Consider the following 18130-nt stretch of genomic DNA (forward strand, 5'->3'; position numbering starts at 1 on the left):
GCAAAAGAGCTGTTTACTTTGTGACAATGACCCGCCAAAAGCCCTTTTAAGGGCTGGTAAAAGAGCTGTTTTCTTTGGGGCATGCCCCGCAAAAAGCCCTTTTAAGGGCTGGCAATAGAGCTGTTTACTTTGGGGTAATGTCACGCAAAAAGCCCTTTTTAGGGCTATTTGTAGGGTTAGACTTAGGTTTAGTGGTAGGGATAGTTTAGTATTTTAGGGGTTAATTAATTTAATATAGGCGGCAGCGATATAGGGGGATTAGATTAGGGGTTAATTAATTTAAAATAGGTGGCGGCGGTATAGGGGGATTAGATTAGGGGTTAATGAATTTAAAATAGGTGGCGGCGGTATAGGGGGATTAGATTAGGGGTTAATTAATTTAAAATAGGTGGCGGCGGTATAGGGGGATTAGATTAGGGGTTAATGAATTTAAAATAGGTGGTGGCGGTATAGGGGGATTAGATTAGGGTTTAATTAATTAAAAATAGGTGGCGGCGGTGTAGGGGGATTAGATTAGGGGTTAATCTAGTTAATATAGCTGGCGGCGGTGTAGGGGGATGAGATTAGGGGTTAATGTGTTTAATATAGGCGGCGGTGTAGGGGGATTAAATTAGGGGTTAATATTTTTAAAATAGATGGCGGCGGGGTAGGAGCTCACTTTAGGGGGTTATAGATTTAATGTAGCTGGTGGCGGGGTCCGGGAGCAGCGGTTTAGGGGTTAATAACTTTATTAGGTGGCGGCAGGGGGCCGGGAGCGGCGGTTTAGGGGTTAATAACTTTATTAGGTGGCGGCGGGGTCCGGGAGCGGCGGTTTAGGGGTTAAAACATTTTTTATTGTTAGGATAGTGAGGGGGGATAGCGGATAGAGGGTTAGACGTGTCGGGCTATGTTAAGGAGGCGTGTTAGACAGTGCGGGTGATTTTATAACTTTAGTCAGGTTTTGTAGGCGCCGGCAGTTTCTAAAGTGCCGTAAGTCACTGGCGACTCCAGAAATTTGTACTTACGCAGATTTCTGGACATCGCTGGTTTGTCAGACTTACGGCACTTTAGCCTCTGACGGCGCCGTATATAGGATAGCTCGAGTTGCGAGCTGAAACTGCAGGCGGCGTGGGTTACCTCGCTTGCGCCGTAAACTACGATCTTTATCGGATCGCGCCCCATAAGTGTCAATTGTCTATAAATCAATATGGGCTTGTTGTAGGTTACCTTTTCTGCTGTGGACAGTTATAAATAGGTCACTAGAAAGCACAGCCAATGGCTGTGTGGAATATAACAGTGTTTTGCATTTCCATTTCTAACAGGAACTGAAAAGCTCACAATTTCAGAATGGAATTACAGGAAAGGGGGACAAAATAAATAATGACAATTATATTGCAGTGCCTTTTTTATTTATACAGCTTGTCATCTTATATTACCATCTCAAAAAGTATTTAATGTCCCTTTAAGCATAATTTAACAGAAAATGTCTGTGTATAAAGGCTTGAAAAAAGGATCCCTAATAGCCTTTAGGGAAGGTGGGAAAAAGGGGTGTTACAACCTAGACCTCCTGGCACAATCCTATGTGTAACAGGGAGGTAGTGCCTAAGGCCAAAGTTAATTAATTATTGTAAAGGGTAAAGGATAAGGAGCATTATTCAGGCACACTTGCAGGTCGTACTACCATATGAAGTCAGGTGGTGGAGTACGGTATGTATAAATAAATTTCAACAATTCAGGAATAAAACATAACATTTAATACTTATTTAAAATAACATTGTGGACCATGCCACCATTAAAAACTAATATAGGAAACGTGTGTGTGTATTTAAAAACCACAATCCATAAAGAGAGCACAGCTAACTCTCCAAATCAGGCAAATGCCTAAGGTCAATAATTATATAATATTTTAGAAGGTAAATGGTCAAATGCTTAAACATTATTGGGTAGTTAGTATATTGTACAAAAAAGCTATCAGTATATAAATTATATCTCAGTGGCAGTACTATAAGAAAGAATATATATATATATATATATATATATATATATATATATATATATATATATAATTAATAATATATATATATATAAAGCCAATAAGGATGTATCAAAATTACCCAACAATAGTATTGATCTAAAATAGTATTAGGTTACCGTGGCAAATATAAGTAAAAGAGAGGGGAGTAGAACGTTACCGCTCCGTTAAACCCTCTTTGTCTGTAATTAATGCCACAGAATCCCTATAGGGGATAGAGCTTAAATGCTCATAGCTATTGTGGATCGATTTTAGATTCTATGTTTTAAGCAATATGCCCATGTGCAAGCTCCCAGCAGCCTTACATGGTTTACTCTTCAACAAAGGACACAAAACGAACAAAACAAATTAAATAATAGAAGTACATTGGAAAGATGTGTAAATTGCTGCTCTGTCTTAATTATGAACATTTAATTTTGACTTTACTTCAAACATGGATTGTATCTGTGACTTGTGTTACTAATTATTCTGTGATATTATGTTTTTAATTAGATTAAAAAAAAAGAAAGCAAAAAAAATATTTGTTTTAATTTCAATCAATTTTAAATTTGCATGAAAAAAATGGTATTACATTACATTGTCAAAAACAGCATTACATGATCTATGCACACAATGGTATAAATATACCTAACACTTGTGCTCTTGATACAAAGGGATTTATCAGACATATAATGTTCCCTTTATATATACAGTATGTGCTATTATCAGTTCTTGTGGCTTCTAACTAACATGAAAACATCTAACAGGCATAATATCAAGTTACAGAACATGACATACATATTACATACCCAGTATACATGTAGGTTATAGTAGCCATTTAAATTAAACTGATTATGATCACATGACACACATATTACATACCCAGTATACATGTAGGTTATAGCAGCCATTTAAATTAAATGGATTATGATCACAAATGTACCTGTTACTGATATGGTGTCTCATTAAAGGGACAGTATACACCTTGATCATCTCAAAGTCTTACCTTAGATTAACCTGCAAATAGTATCCTGCACCTTTTCTATATCATGTAGCAAAAACAGTAAAAAAGTTGTTTTAAAATAAATAGTGTTTCTGGCCAGTTTGAATTGGCTGTCAAGCTCCACCCACTGATGACATCACAATCTGTGCTGCATCTAGGCACTCTGCTGAATAGCATAGACAGTCTGTTGAATTAAACTACTAAGCTTTTTGTGATTGGATGCCATATGCAGCCCAGATCATGATGTCATCAGTGGGCTGAGCTTGGCAGCCATTTCAAACTGGCCAGAAACACTATTCATTTTAAAATAACTTTTTTACTGTTTGTGCTGCATGATATAGAAAGGGTGCTGGAGGGTATTTGCAGCTTAATCTGAGGTAAGACTTTAAGATGACTAATGTGTAGACTGTCCCTTTGAGTAAAATCAGTTTCCCCTCAGTAATTCCTCTTGTATATAACATATACAATGCTAAGCATCTATTGCTATAAGAAAAGGTTTATCCACATGATGTGCACATTAAATATAGCTCCCAGATGTCAATCATTTGAGACTGATCTTGTTTTTATCATTTCTAACAATCTATTCATATAAATGACTCTTTTATTCTGTAAATATAATTATTTTCTCCCCTATGTAAATCAAACGTACAACTCCTAACACTGACATATTAATAAACAACACTGGGGGTGCTTTGGAGGTGAATGTTTGTGTAAACTGGTCAGTATGAGGACAGATTTGTATATTCCTGTGTGGTGTTTGGATTCTATTACATTTATATGATAGAAACTAAGGTGAGCACTTCCAATCTGGGGCTTTTTGAATTGGGATTTAGAAAGTATTATTTACAACAGCATCTTGTTTTACCTTTCTTTATTGAGAGTTTGTACTCTAGGATCATTTTGAAAAGGTTTCCACGCTGTGTATATAAAATCTTCTTTTCTGTGAAATATTTGGTGTTTTGTGATATCTGATTTGCATAGAAACCTTTTTCCTCAGTCTAAACATGTGAAAGGATTCTTTCCTTGTGAATCCTTTCATGAGTTTTAAGATTACTCTTTTGTGTAAAACTTTTTCCACACTCTGTACATTCAAAAGGCTTTTCCCCTGTGTGAATTCTTATATGTTTTAGAAGACTTGGTTTTATTGTGAAACTTTCTCCACATTCAGTACAGGTGAATGGCTTCTCCCCTGTGTGGATCCTTTCATGTGATATGAGATTAGTCTTCTCTGTGAAAGATTTACCACACTCAGCACATGTGAAAGGTTTTTCCCCTATGTGAATAAGTTGATGTCTTCTGAAACTTGACTTGTCTGCAAACATTTTTCCACATTCTGTACATGTGAAAGGTTTTTCTCCAGTGTGAATTCTTTTGTGGGTTAAGAGACTGGACCTTTGGGTAAATTGTACTCCACACTCTGTACAACTGAATGGCTTCTCCCCTGTGTGGATCCTTTGATGAAATATTAGAGTAGTTTTTCCTGTGAAACATTTTCCACATATTGTGCATGTGTGTTGCTTCTCCCCTGTATGAATCTTTTGGTGTTGCTTGAGAAATGACACATCTGCAAAACCTTTTCCACATTCAGTACATATAAATGGTTTCTCCCCTGTGTGGGTCCTTTCGTGAGATATAAGGCTTGCCATTCGTATGAAACATTTGCCACATTCAGTACATGTGAAAGGTTTCTCCCCTGTGTGGGTCTTTTCATGAGATGTAAGGCTTCTCTTAGATGTGAAACATCTTCCACACTCTGTACATTTGTGTGGTTTCTCCCCTGTGTGAATTTTGAGGTGTTCTATGAGATGTGACTTACATCTAAAGCTTTTCTCACATTCTGAACATTTGAAGGGCTTCTCCTTTGTATGAATTATTTGGTTAGACTGTAGAATTTGCCCTTCTTTAAAATGGTTTGAAAACTCAGTAAATGTGTGTGGTTTATCCTCGAGGATAATCATTTCACTAGATAAGTCATAAATATTGTCCTCTTGTTTGATGACTACATTACTCTCTGTGCATAATGATTGCTGCCCAGTTCCTTCCAATTCACCATCTCCTTTAAATATCTGCTGTGATATCCCCAATGTTTGTGAATAGTCATTAGTGTCTAAAATGTTTGTAGTCTGCGGTATCATTCTGTTGCTTCCTGTTGTGAAGGATAGATATGAACTTTTCAAGTGGTTTTCTACATTAAAAAAAGAAAAGGAATAAATAATATAAAGAATGTTTAGTATTTAGAATAGTCAAAATGTCTTCCCTTAAGTTCTCTGTTTGGTTTTGAATTGATTCACCTTTAAAATCACAAATTTAAAAAATGGAAGACAAAGAATGCAAACAATTCTACATCTTAATAAACTACAGCAAATTATATAGATTTTATATTGAAATCATTTATTTTATATTATGAAAAACATTATTCCTCTGACCTCTCTCTCACCATAGCTCTTACTGGGAAATAATTATCTTGCCCAGGCTAGTAGAGAAACAATTTAATGAATTAAACCCATAACAGAAAAAGATATTAAAGACATGGTTGAATCGATCAAAGCCAATATATCCCCAGGTCCAGATGACTTACCAGGGGATTTCTATAAGATAATGATAGAGGATATAGTTGGGACATTACAATTGTCATTTAATAAGTACTTGTTGGAGAATACCTCATTCAATAGCAGTTTAAAATTGGCAAATATATTGACTTTTTTAAAACCTAATAAAGACACTTTAAATGCAGAATTGTTTAATCCAATCTCAATATTAAAGACACAGACTACTCCAGAATTGTTATTGTTTAAAAATATAGATAATCCCTTTATTACCCATTCCCCAGTTTTGCATAACCAACACGGTTATATAAATATAAATTTGTCCTCTGTGATTACCTTGTATCTAAGCTTCTGCAGACTGCCCCCTTATTTCAGTTGTTTTTTACAGACTTGCGTTTTTGCCAATCAGTGCTATTATCTATATGGCACACATGAACTAGCGCTGTCTAGCTGTTGAAAACTGTCAAAATTCACTGAGAAAAGAGGCAACTTTCAAGAGCTTAGAAATTAGCATATGAGCCTACCAAGGTTTAGATTTCAACAAAGAATACCAAGAGAACAAAACAAATTTGATGATAAAATTAAATTGGAAATCTGAAAAATTAACAAATGTAATCCCATAGTAGGTTTATAAAGGCTAAGATGGCTTCATCTCAGGTAGAACACTATCAAAAAAATGTCAGGAAAATTATTGAGGTAATAGATATATTTTGGAATAAAAAAAGAAATAAGAACAGTACCCTACCTGTACCTACCTGAGACTTTTCTCTTATCTCTATCTAGACACTGAAACATTCAAAGGGTTGAACCGAAGTTTTTATTTGATTTTTTACAACATTATAATATCTCAGGCAATTTTCTTAATATAATTATGAAGCTACATCCTGAATCTAAAGCATGTATTGTGGTGAATAATGTCATCTCACACCACTTTCCTCTTGAAAGAGGAACCCACCAAGGATGTCTTCTATCTCCTCTTCAATTTAGCACTAGAATCCTTAGCAATGAAATTAAGAGAGCTCCTTCCTTGGATTAAAATAGGAAGCAAATTTATTAAGAGATCAATACAAACGATCTATTGCTATATGTTACACAACCCAGAGCACTAACATATAAAATATTATCTATAATAAAGACCTAAGGTACAATATCAACTTATAAATTAAATATTAGTAAATCAGAGGTATTATAGCTTTTAAAAAGATAAAGAAACAAAGTCATATATTTTAAAGAAGTAGATGATCATTAAATTAACGCTAAACCCTAATAACTGGTTTAAATTAAATTAAAAATAGATAATCAACTAAAAAGCTGGAAACATTTACCTATCGTGATTGTTGGAAGGGTGGCTTTGTTTAAAATGATATACCGAATGCAATTCATTCCTCTGTTACTAACCCCAAAGGATAATAATAGAATAGGTTAAAAAGAACATTTCTTTGGAAAAAATAAGAATTGACTTACGTAGACTTTATCTATCATGAGATAATGGAGGCTTTGGTGTATCAAATATTATATAATTGGGCATTCCTTTTAAATGTAACTTTTTGATTGGCTTAAAGACACAGATTATCCTATATTATATATATTATAGGTCAGGTATGTTTGTCCGATGCAGTCACGCACAGTAGAGACTGCAGCACAAGACAAACATACCTGGCCTTAATCCCTTAATGACCAGTATAGACTGTGCGAGACAAGCGCGAGGATGGCGCTGGTCATTAAGCCCTGGGCCTCTCTTTGCCACAATCTCATTAAAAGTAGCGAGATTGTACTATTTATGCATGTCCCACAAGTGGGGCAGTGCAGAAATAGTCTTGCAGAAGTACTGAAGCAGAGAGGGACACTCTGTGTCCCTCTCTGCATTGGGCAGTGATGGTGCCGAATGTTGGTGGCATGGAAGGGTTAGGAGGTAGGCAGGTGGGCAGCCCATTGCTGGAGGGGGCGGGTCTGAAAAAAAATGTTGACATAGGGATAGATGGATAGAGATAGAGGGAAATATAGATAGAGGGATAGATGGATAGAGATAGATGCTAGGGATAGAGGAATAGATGGATAAGAGGAATAGATGGAAAAGGGATAGATGGATAGAGGGATAGATGGATAGAGATATGCCTCCTAATAGGTATATGTATTTCCTTACACATTTTGGCCCGTGTACACAGGCTTTAACACTAGTTATACAATAAATGGGATAGAAAAATGAAAGAGCTAAGCCCTTTTCACTAGCTTATGCACTAGATGCCTCAGATGGTAAGTTTAATAGAGAATTAGGAATTCTATAGCTATAAGAAATTCTTGGAAAATGGACTATAGTAGTCTATGCTTAAACTATAGAATATCGAGATATTTGCCATTAAACGGAAATCCACAATTCCTCCCTGAAGATTCTAAGATATTCTCCCTACATAATTAAAAAATGTCAGTGTATTGAATAACTTTTCAGACAAGTCTCTTAAAACATGTCAACTTCTCTATGGACTTCCTGATATATACCAATGGATACATGTCCACTTAAAATATTATATTAAAAAGGTTCATATATAATTAAACTAAAATCTGTGATTCTTTCCCATATAGTAAGATCATTAATAAACACTTTAAAAATAAAATTCTCTTTGTCTGCAATATACAGAATAGTATCTAGCTTAGACCTCTCTATAAGCAATCAGAGTTAAATGCTACAAAATGGTCTGTTCTTTTGGTTAAAGAGATCACAGATGAGATCACCCAACTCAGCAACAAATTAATTTCACTTACCTAACAGTTGCCCTCATCTATCTCCTCACTAATATCATTCTCAACTCTGCAGTCCTCACCTCCTGTTTCCCATCCTCCTACCCATCTAGATTGTAAGTTCCCATGGGAATAGGGCCCTCAATTCCCCCTTGAATTTGTCTGTAAAATTGTGTCTTTTATTGTATTGTTTCTCCGTTGTACTTTTTATCTTTGTACCCATGGGCAGCGCTGTGGCATCTGTTGGCGCTTTAGAATTAAATAATAATAATAATAAGTAAAATAATTAATTTAGTTAATAAGCTAACCTTAAATCAGATTGATTAATAAAGATTATTTAACTCCTAATAGAGTGACAAAATGGAATAAAGGATATAACAGACATCTGTCCTAAATGTTCATTAAATTAATCAAAATGTATTACATCTATTATGGGACTGCCCAAAAAATGTACTAGTTTTAAATTAAGGTTTCCTGTCTTTTGAGTAAAGTTTGTGATACTGTCTGCAAACTGTCTTTTGAGGATATACTTTTTTCTCTTCATTGAAAACAGTCCATGAAAAACACTTGAACTTGTTGGCTTATATTGTGCGATTAGAACAGAAATTAATTAGTAAGTATTGAATAGTCAATAGATGTCCTAATATTGCTCAACTAAGAAAAAGTTTAGAGAGGCAAATCATTGTTACATATGATATGATATGATAATAGATAAGGAAGAGAAGGTAATTAAATTTAGAAAACTATAAGCAGATTAATTGTAATCTGTTTATTTGTAACTCTTTATAATTGTGCTTAAACAAAGATTCTAAAAAAAATCATGAAATTAAAAAAACAGAAGACAAAGAATTCAAATAATTCTACATCATAATAAACTAAAACACTGATTACTGATGAAAACAAGTTATAGGGCCATATTAAACAAGGTACGGGTGAATAATGTTCTCAGCCAGGGAACAAGTACATCTGTATTCTGGGCAAGAGAGGTGGCATCCTTTATCCTCATTTCACATTGCACAAGCAAGTACACATACAGCCCTGCCCAGCTCATGATCAACCAGTTGGTTGAGAACATGATGTCTTAACAGGGCCGTATTGTGGCCTAGGCAAACTAGGCACTTGCCTAGGGCAGCAGATTGGAGGCAGCACTTTTTTATTGTTAGATTTGTAAAAAGATTTCAGTTATTTTAGAAGTATTATACAGGTACAATGAGAGATTTTGCCCAATGAGCATTACATTACATTCTAGGAGGGTATAATAAGACACTGTCCATAGAGCTTACAGTTTATTGGCAACTCTAAAACTTTCATTTATTTAGCTAGCTATTGCATTGAGTTCTATTGGCTTGTTTGAGGGAGTATTGTATCAAGAAATATGTTTTTGGGGTTTTTATATATATGGCAGAAATAGATAGATGTGTGTGTGTGAATATGTGTGTGTATGTGTATATGTGCGTGTGTGTAGAACTCTGTGTGTGTTTTAGTGTATGTGTGTGTGCCTCTGTCTGTGTGAACGCAAGTGTTTTGCAAGTCCTTGTGAACATTTACTTTGGAAATGCCATAAAAAATGAATGTTACTCCCTGAATAACAAATATTATGGCCAAAAACTGACCTAAAACCTTGGGGGGGGGGGGGGGGTTGTTAGGGGGCAGCAGAATTTTGAGTGCCTAGGGTAGCACAAAAGCCTTGGGGGCATAGTATTTGTTACCCTCCTCCTCAGCTCAATGGGGGTTGCTCCTTCTTTATAACAAATGTTCTTAAAGATGCAGATATAAATATAATAGTTTATATTTGTTTAATGGGTGATCTATTCTTTTTCCCAGTAATTAAAGTCAGCATAATATCTATTTTACTCACCTAACACATATGAGTTCATGCTGATAACAGGCTCCAATGTCTGTGATCAGGAAGAAGAAGGTTCCCTTATTCACTCCAGTTACATCAATACCTGATATCTCTCAGTGCTCTGGCCGTGTCTGTAAAAAAGCATATTAAATGGTTTAGACAGATAATAATAAATAATGGTTGTGATTAAGTGTACGTATGGTATAATTAAAGGCACACATAACAAGTCATGTGATACAGATCGGCTGAGTCCCTTTGCTTAGGGCAGTGATTTTTAACCTTTTTTTTGCCGGGGCACACTTTTTTACATTAAAAAATCCTGTGGCACACCACCATCCCAAAATTTAAAAAAAAAATCACACATTGTAGCCTAATACAGCATATATATATATATATATATATATACACATACACACAAACACACACATACTGTATGTATTGTGCTGTTATGCCATGCCTCCTACAAACTACCCCTGCACTGGGAGTAAAAAACAAGCAAAGTTTAAAAAATATGTCACACTGTTGTCAGTCTGCCGTGGCACACCTGAGGATCTCTCACGGCACACTAGTTGAAAAACACTGGCTTAGGGTATTACACATGCGCTGCTGATTCCCCACAAGCATTTAGTACAGTTAGCTCTGTGTGTGTTACAGTTTTCCCAGAGCTTTACACTATAAGCTCAGGAGCAGACAATCTATTTATAAGTGGCACAAACCACAACCTTACAAATATAATCATTTTATTCTATCATTTATATAAAAGCACTGACACATAACAAGTCATGTGTTACAGATCGGCTGAGTCCCTGTGCTTAGGGTATTACACATGCGCTGCTGATTCCTCACAAGCATTTAGTACAGTTAGCTCTGTGTGTGTTACAGTTTTCCCAGAGCTTTACACTATAAGCTCAGGAGCAGACAATCTATTTATAAGTGGCACAAACCACAACCTTACAAATATAATCATTTTATTCTATCATTTATATAAAAGCACTGACACATAACAAGTCATGTGATACAGATCGGCTGAGTCCCTTTGCTTAGGGTATTACACATGCGCTGCTGATTCCCCACAAGCATTTAGTACAGTTAGCTCTGTGTGTGTTACAGTTTCCCCAGAGCTTTACACTATAAGCTCAGGAGCAGACAATCTATTTATAAGTGGCACAAACCACAACCTTACAAATATAATCATTTTATTCTATCATTTATATAAAAGCACTGACACATAACAAGATTTTATCCTGAAAAGAAATGTTACATAAGAGTTGTTTAAGTGTAAGTTACATCTAATACTGCAGTATTGGTATTATACTTCCTACTAATCTCACTGTCAGACATTCTGTATTTGTCTTGTGCTCCACCCCCAGTCCTTTATCTTCTCCTGGTCAGTACTGAGTTGTCTTAAATCACATTGCAATGGGCACAAAAATGTTCATATTAATTGTTTACCTTGTATAGAGATAAGAAAAGGAAGTCTCTGTGTTTACATAGAGTGATAAAATAAAATATGTTCTCCCTACAACCTCAGCCCATTTAAGGAACCATACAATACAATAAAAATACAAAATCCACAAATGCATAATAAAAAGACAATGCAAATAAAAAAAATCTTACTATAAATTTCAGTAGAGCAGTAGATTTTTTTTACAATTGTTTTCTGCCCCTGTATTATGAAAGTGCACTAAGTGACTCTCCACAAATTGACAATGGAAATAAACTGGAAACAAAAACTGATATTTTCGCTGTAAAAAAAACCTAGAGGTGATATTTCCCATACATTTTATAACATTTGTATAGATTGGTATAACAAGTCATTGGTAAAGCATTAAAATGGACAGCTAAGCCACAGTTAAAAAGTTTCATGACTCAGGGCATGCACATTTAAACAGCTTTCCATTGTACTGATAGTATCAAAACTGCTTTGTTTTCTTGGAATCCTTTGTGTCAAAACATACTTAGGTACTTTAATAAAGTAGATGTAAAGAATAAAACAAATATTATAATAGAATAAAATAGGTTCTATTTAAATGCTGAAAAACATTTGGGGTTTCTTGTTATTTTAAGGGAAAACCAAATGTACAGGACACTGTCCCTTTAAGTCTGTGATCATGTGACATAAACAGCAGCAGCTGAAGGTGCAGAATACACTTACTAAGGTCTTTACTAACAACAAGAATCAGTCACAGATCAGTGGGATAAACGTTCTGATGATAAACAGGGGCAGCTAATAGAAATAAGAAATGTATCTATACTATAATTGCGTTTGTAATGTCTGTCGCCGTCAGCAGTTGCACACGCATCCTCAATGGAATGTTAGCAGCACGAGGCAGCCAATAGAATGTTGACTGCGTGCACAGCCAAAAGAATTCACCTGGATGCAGGTGAAAGAATCCGCCCGCACAAAGTATAACAAAAAAAAAACCAGAACCTCCCACACAAAGTATTAACACATACACTACAATCCCACACATCGCAAAATAATAAAGTAATTAACCCCTTAATCGTCAACCACCCACATCACAATAAACCTAATTACCCTATTAACTCCTAAACCGCAAAACCCCCACATAGCAATAAACCTATTTACCCTATTAATCCCTAAACCGCAAAACCCCCACATCGCAATAAACATAATTAACCTACTAACCCCTAAACCGCAAAACCCCCACATCGCAATAAACCTATTTACCCTATTAACCCCTAAACCACAAAACCCCCATATCGCAATAAACATAATTGTGACAGACCCTTCTGTCAGGACTGAAGGAGTTAACTGTGTTTAGCTTTAAGAAACTATTTTCTAAACACAAGTTGCTGGCTCCAGCTATAATTTAATTAGTGCTAAGCATTCTATTGTTTGATCATCTCCAGAGAGAAAACGCCTAAGTGATAAGAAGGGCCAAGAGTGTCTTGTGGTTGAAGTGTTTAAGTAATATAATTCTATTGTATCATGTCAAAAGGGCGCTTTTCCCTTTTATCTAATGTACAACATTCTTTCAACCCCCATTTGTCCCTATGCAGGACATTCTTCATCTGGTATTAACCTTGGTATCCTGTTGGTACCGTAACATTGGTGGCAAGCGACGGAATGAACCTTATCGCCCAGAAGAGCAACTACACAAGCCAGTAACCTCAGGAAGAGGGGGATTATTACAATACTGACTAAGATGGAAAGAGTACCAGGGACAGAAGGAACCAATGGGCCCAGCATATCAGACAGAACCCCTGAAGAAGCAAGCTTTGATCGGGCGGTTAAAATAAGACTGGCATATTATGGCCCCAACCCATCTGCGGAAATTATCGACCGGGTCATAGCAGCTGTGGAGGCCAACCTACTTCGCCAAAGCGGCGCTTCAGCAGCCCAAATCACAGCAAACCCAGGGGAAAAGGGAAAAGTAAATTTTGCAGCTTTTAAAAACTTCCTGGAAACAGAAGGAGAGATTGATGGGTACCTTGCGGATTTTGAGAGGCAATGTGCACTACACAAGGTACCCGCAGAGGACTGGGTCACGATATTATCCGGAAAATTATCCGGCCGGGCCAGTGAGGCTTTTCGGGCCATTCCAGATGAGGAAGTCAGGGATTATAATACTGTAAAAGAGGCTCTGCTCTCCAGGTATGCGGTTACACCGGAGGCATACCGGAGGCGGTTCAGAGACACTGTTAAAGTAGCTGGAGATTCCTACCTTGAGTGGGCATGTAAGGTGCACCGCACAGCAGCTCACTGGATAGCGGGGTGCCAAGCCGTATCTGGGGAAGAGGTGCTGCAGCTATTCCTGTTGGAACATTGCTTCGACAAGTTACCCGCAGGAGTTCGAGAGTGGGTTCGGGACCGTAAACCCTCCACCCTGCATGAAGCGGCTCGCTTGGCAGATGAGTATACAGATGCCCGCAAACTGGACACTGCTACCACTAAGCCCCCTGCTAGAGTGGAGTACAGACCCCCAGTCACCCCAGCAGCTGCCAGTTACCAAACCCCGGCACACTGCTATACCACACGGCCTCCGGCCACGAACTACCCTCAGAGAACCCGGTTCAATTCGCGGGGCTACTCACAACCGATTCGGTGCTTTGGATGTAAGCAACTAGGGCACAAGAGACCAGAGTGTCCCCTAAATGCAGCGAACCAAGCACAGTCCTGGAGAAGACCCGCCGGCGGAATCCCATGTAATCCTCAGCCTGCGGCCCGCTACGTAGAGGCGCAAGAATGCTGGGGCATCCTACATGAGGCAGACCTTGTGCAAGCTGCCCACCGGAATAACCGGCAACTGGTTAAAGTGAATGGGAAGGAGGTCAGTGGTTTACGGGATACTGGTGCTACCATGACCTTGCTTCGAAAGAACTTGGTGTCTGAGAAACAGCATACTGGAGACACTGTGGCTGTGAGGGTAGCAGGGGGCACTGTGTTCTGCCTACCTGTTGCCAGGGTACATTTGGATTGGGGAGTGGGCACTAGACCTGTGAATGTGGGGGTCATGAAGGATTTACCAGCTGATGTTCTCCTTGGAAATACCTTGGCCCCCCTTGTTTCTGCCTACGCTCCTATGGGTCCCGCGGATGTTAACCCTGTGACTACCCGTGCCCAGATCCGTGCAGCAGAGACTGACCCACCTGCTGCTAAGCCCCAGGACGCTGAGCTCAGTAAATCTCTATCCGCTATTGATATGTGGGAGTCACGTTACAATGCGCTGATGAAGGAGAAGAGCCACGTAGAGGATGAAATGGTCATGTTAAATAATCATGTAACAGTGCTAGCGGGAGAGAAGAGGAGTGCAGAGGAAAAAGCACGTTTAGAACAGGAATCTCTGCTAGACCAGCTGCACCGACAGACTGCAGAAAACACCAGCTTGAGAGTGGGACATGAAACATTAAAGACAAACTTAGCGACACTTGAGGAGAAGCTGACGCTGGCTCATAGTGAGGTGCAGCAACTCAAGGGCACCCTATGTCAGTATGACGGGATTGTGGATACCTATAAAGAGCAGGTACAGAAAACTCGTAAAGAAGCTGATGGGATTTTGAATGACTGTTTGGCCCTAGTCTGGGCACTGAGGAAGTTGAACCCTTGTTTGTATGGACAGGAATTCTCTCTCATAACGGGAATACAGATGGATTATCCTGGCAAACTGACATGCCTACCACCTCCTAGTCCGGTCATCCCCAGGTTGACCCGCAAAAGGGTCAAGCCGGGTCTGCCGGAGTGTTCCACAAGGGGGGAGCTATGTGACAGACCCTTCTGTCAGGACTGAAGGAGTTAACTGTGTTTAGCTTTAAAAAACTATTTTCTAAACACAAGTTGCTGGCTCCAGCTATAATTTAATTAGTGCTAAGCATTCTATTGTTTGATCATCTCCAGAGAGAAAACGCCTAAGTGATAAGAAGGGCCAAGAGTGTCTTGTGGTTGAAGTGTTTAAGTAATATAATTCTATTGTATCATGTCAAAAGGGCGCTTTTCCCTTTTATCTAATGTACAACATTCTTTCAACCCCCATCTGGGGGGGGTCAGACCTGCATAAATACTAGGCATAGCCTTTTAATAAATGACATTCTGTTTTAAACCTGAAAACTGGCTTGGTTGTGAATTGCTGATTCCCTATGCAGGACATTGTTCATCTGGTATTAACCTTGGTACACTGTTGGTACCGTAACAATAATTAACCTATTAACCCCTTAAACCACCAAAACCCACAACGCAAATAACTAATTGAATTACAAAGCCCCCTAACTTAACACTCCCGAAATTAACCCCCTAACCTAACACTCCCGAAATTAACACAAATTGCCTAAACTAAAAAATACTAAAGTTACAAAAAAATTTAAAAAAAAGCTAAGATTACAAAAAATAAAAAAAGGCTAAAATTACGGTACATAAAAAAACAAAATTACCAAAGTTTACAAAATTAAACCTAATCCATATGAAAATAAAAAAGCCCCCCAAAATAAAACAAAATAAAAGGGCATTCAGCTCTTTTGCTGCCCATCCCTAATCTAAAAACTAAAAGAATTTAAAAAAAACCTTAACACTAAAGCCCCAAATAGATACTCACGGGTCCTGAAGTCCAGCGGAGAAGGTCCTCTTCCATGCTTTGAAGTCTTCTTCCAAGCGGCCGACATCTTCTTCCAAGCAGGGACCTCTTCTTTCTTCATGCAGGACAGTGGAACTGAAGATCGGCGATGGAGGAACTGAAGACCGGCGATCGCTGAGCCATGGAGCGTGGAGGATCGTCTTCTTCCGATCGCCGCCGTACACTGAATAGTGAATTCAAGGTACGCTATTAAAGATTCCTATTGGCTGATTTGATTCTTCAAATTCAAATCAACCAATAGGATGAGAGCTACTGAAATCCTATTGACTGTTTAAATCAGCCAATAGGATTTCAGTAGCTCTCATCCTATTGGTTGATTTGAATTTGAAGAATCAAATCAGCCAATAGGAATTCAAGGGACACCATCTTTAATTGCGTACCTTGAATTCACTATTCAGTGTACAGCGGCGATCGGAAGAAGAGGATCCTCTGCGCTCCATGGCCCTGTGATCACCAGTCTTCAGTTCCGCTGTTGCCGGTCTTCAGTTCCGCTGTCCTGGATGAAGAAAGAAGAGGTCCTCGGTTGGAAGAAGATGTTGGCCACTTGGAAGAAGACTTCACCGTATGGAAGAGGACTTTCTCCGCCGGACTTAAGGACCCATGAGTATCTATTTGGGGCTTTAGTGGGTTTTTTTTTTTTTTTTCTAGATTAGGGATGGGCAGCAAAGAGCTGAATGCCCTTTTAAGGGGAATGCCCATACAAATGCCATTTTCAGGGCAATGGATAGTTTAGGTTTTTTAGTGTTAGGTTTTTTATTTTGGGGGGTTTGGTGGGTGGGGGTTTTACTGTTAGGGGTTCTTAGTATTTTTAATTCTTAAAAGAGCTGTTACACTTAGGGCAATGTCCTACAAATGGCCCTTTTAAGGGCAATTGGTAGTTTAGCATTAGATTAGGGGGCGTTTTTATTTGAGGAGGGGGCTTTTTAATTTTCATAGGGATTAGGTTTATTTTTTAATTTTTGATAATTTGTTTATTTTTTTCTGTAGTTAATTTTTTTTTTTTAAATTAACAACACATAGACTTACCATGTAGTTATAAAATAACCTCATTAGAAATAAAATTTATGCAGATCACAAGATATTTGTGATTAGATCAGTATATGTGATGAGACTGATACAACAGGGCCATAAGCTGAGTGATATTTATTACTGGAGCAAATAGCAGCTTCAGGCTAATATTAAATGAAAAGGGTTGATCTGGGTTCTACGGTTAATTATAAACATATAGGGAAATACAGCATTCTAATTGGCTGATACTTAAAGGGACATGAAACCCAATTTTTTTACTTTTGCTTTTCAGATAGAGCAGATCATTTTAAACAACTTTACAATTTGTTTCTATCATCAAATTTGCTCAATTCACTTGGTATTCTTTATTGCAAAGCGTACCTAGGTAGTCTCAAGAGCAGAAATGCTTTACTGGGAGCTAGCTGCACAAATACATCTATCACTGGCTCTCCTGATGTGTTCAGCTAACTCCCAGTAGCGCATTAATGATACATCAGCAAGGGACCAAGACAACGAAGCAAACTTGATGAGAAAAACAAATTGTACAGTTGATTAAAATTATATGCTTAATCTGAACCGCGGAAGTAATACAAATTGGGGTTCACGCCCCTTTAGGACTCTGTCACTCATTGGATAACAGGAACAACCCCCACAAATTATTGGACAGACCTCCTCAAGCTTCAAACTATGGTTTGGTTCTGCTACAAACTGCTGTAAATCATTATCTATTAAATTAGCTTTTCTAATGAAATAACTTAACGTTAAATTCATTAACACAGCATGAAAACATATAGAAAACTAATTAAAGGGACATTGACTTCTTTGCATAACTGTTTTGCAGATGGTCCATTTATACAGCCCACCTGGGGGTGTTTTTGTAACAATGTATAGTTTTGCTTATATTTTTATAAC

The 18130-nt window shown here is 37.8% G+C and overlaps 1 pseudogene; it reads right to left on the minus strand.

Moving 5' to 3' along the window:
- The window catches only part of LOC128659922 (oocyte zinc finger protein XlCOF6-like), a 196866-nt pseudogene extending 186611 nt beyond the window's left edge, over positions 1–10255 (minus strand).
- Positions 10256–18130: the final 7875 nt, after the last annotated feature.

This window comes from Bombina bombina, chromosome 5 (assembly GCF_027579735.1).
Source record: "Bombina bombina isolate aBomBom1 chromosome 5, aBomBom1.pri, whole genome shotgun sequence".
Lineage (NCBI taxonomy): Eukaryota > Metazoa > Chordata > Amphibia > Anura > Bombinatoridae > Bombina > Bombina bombina.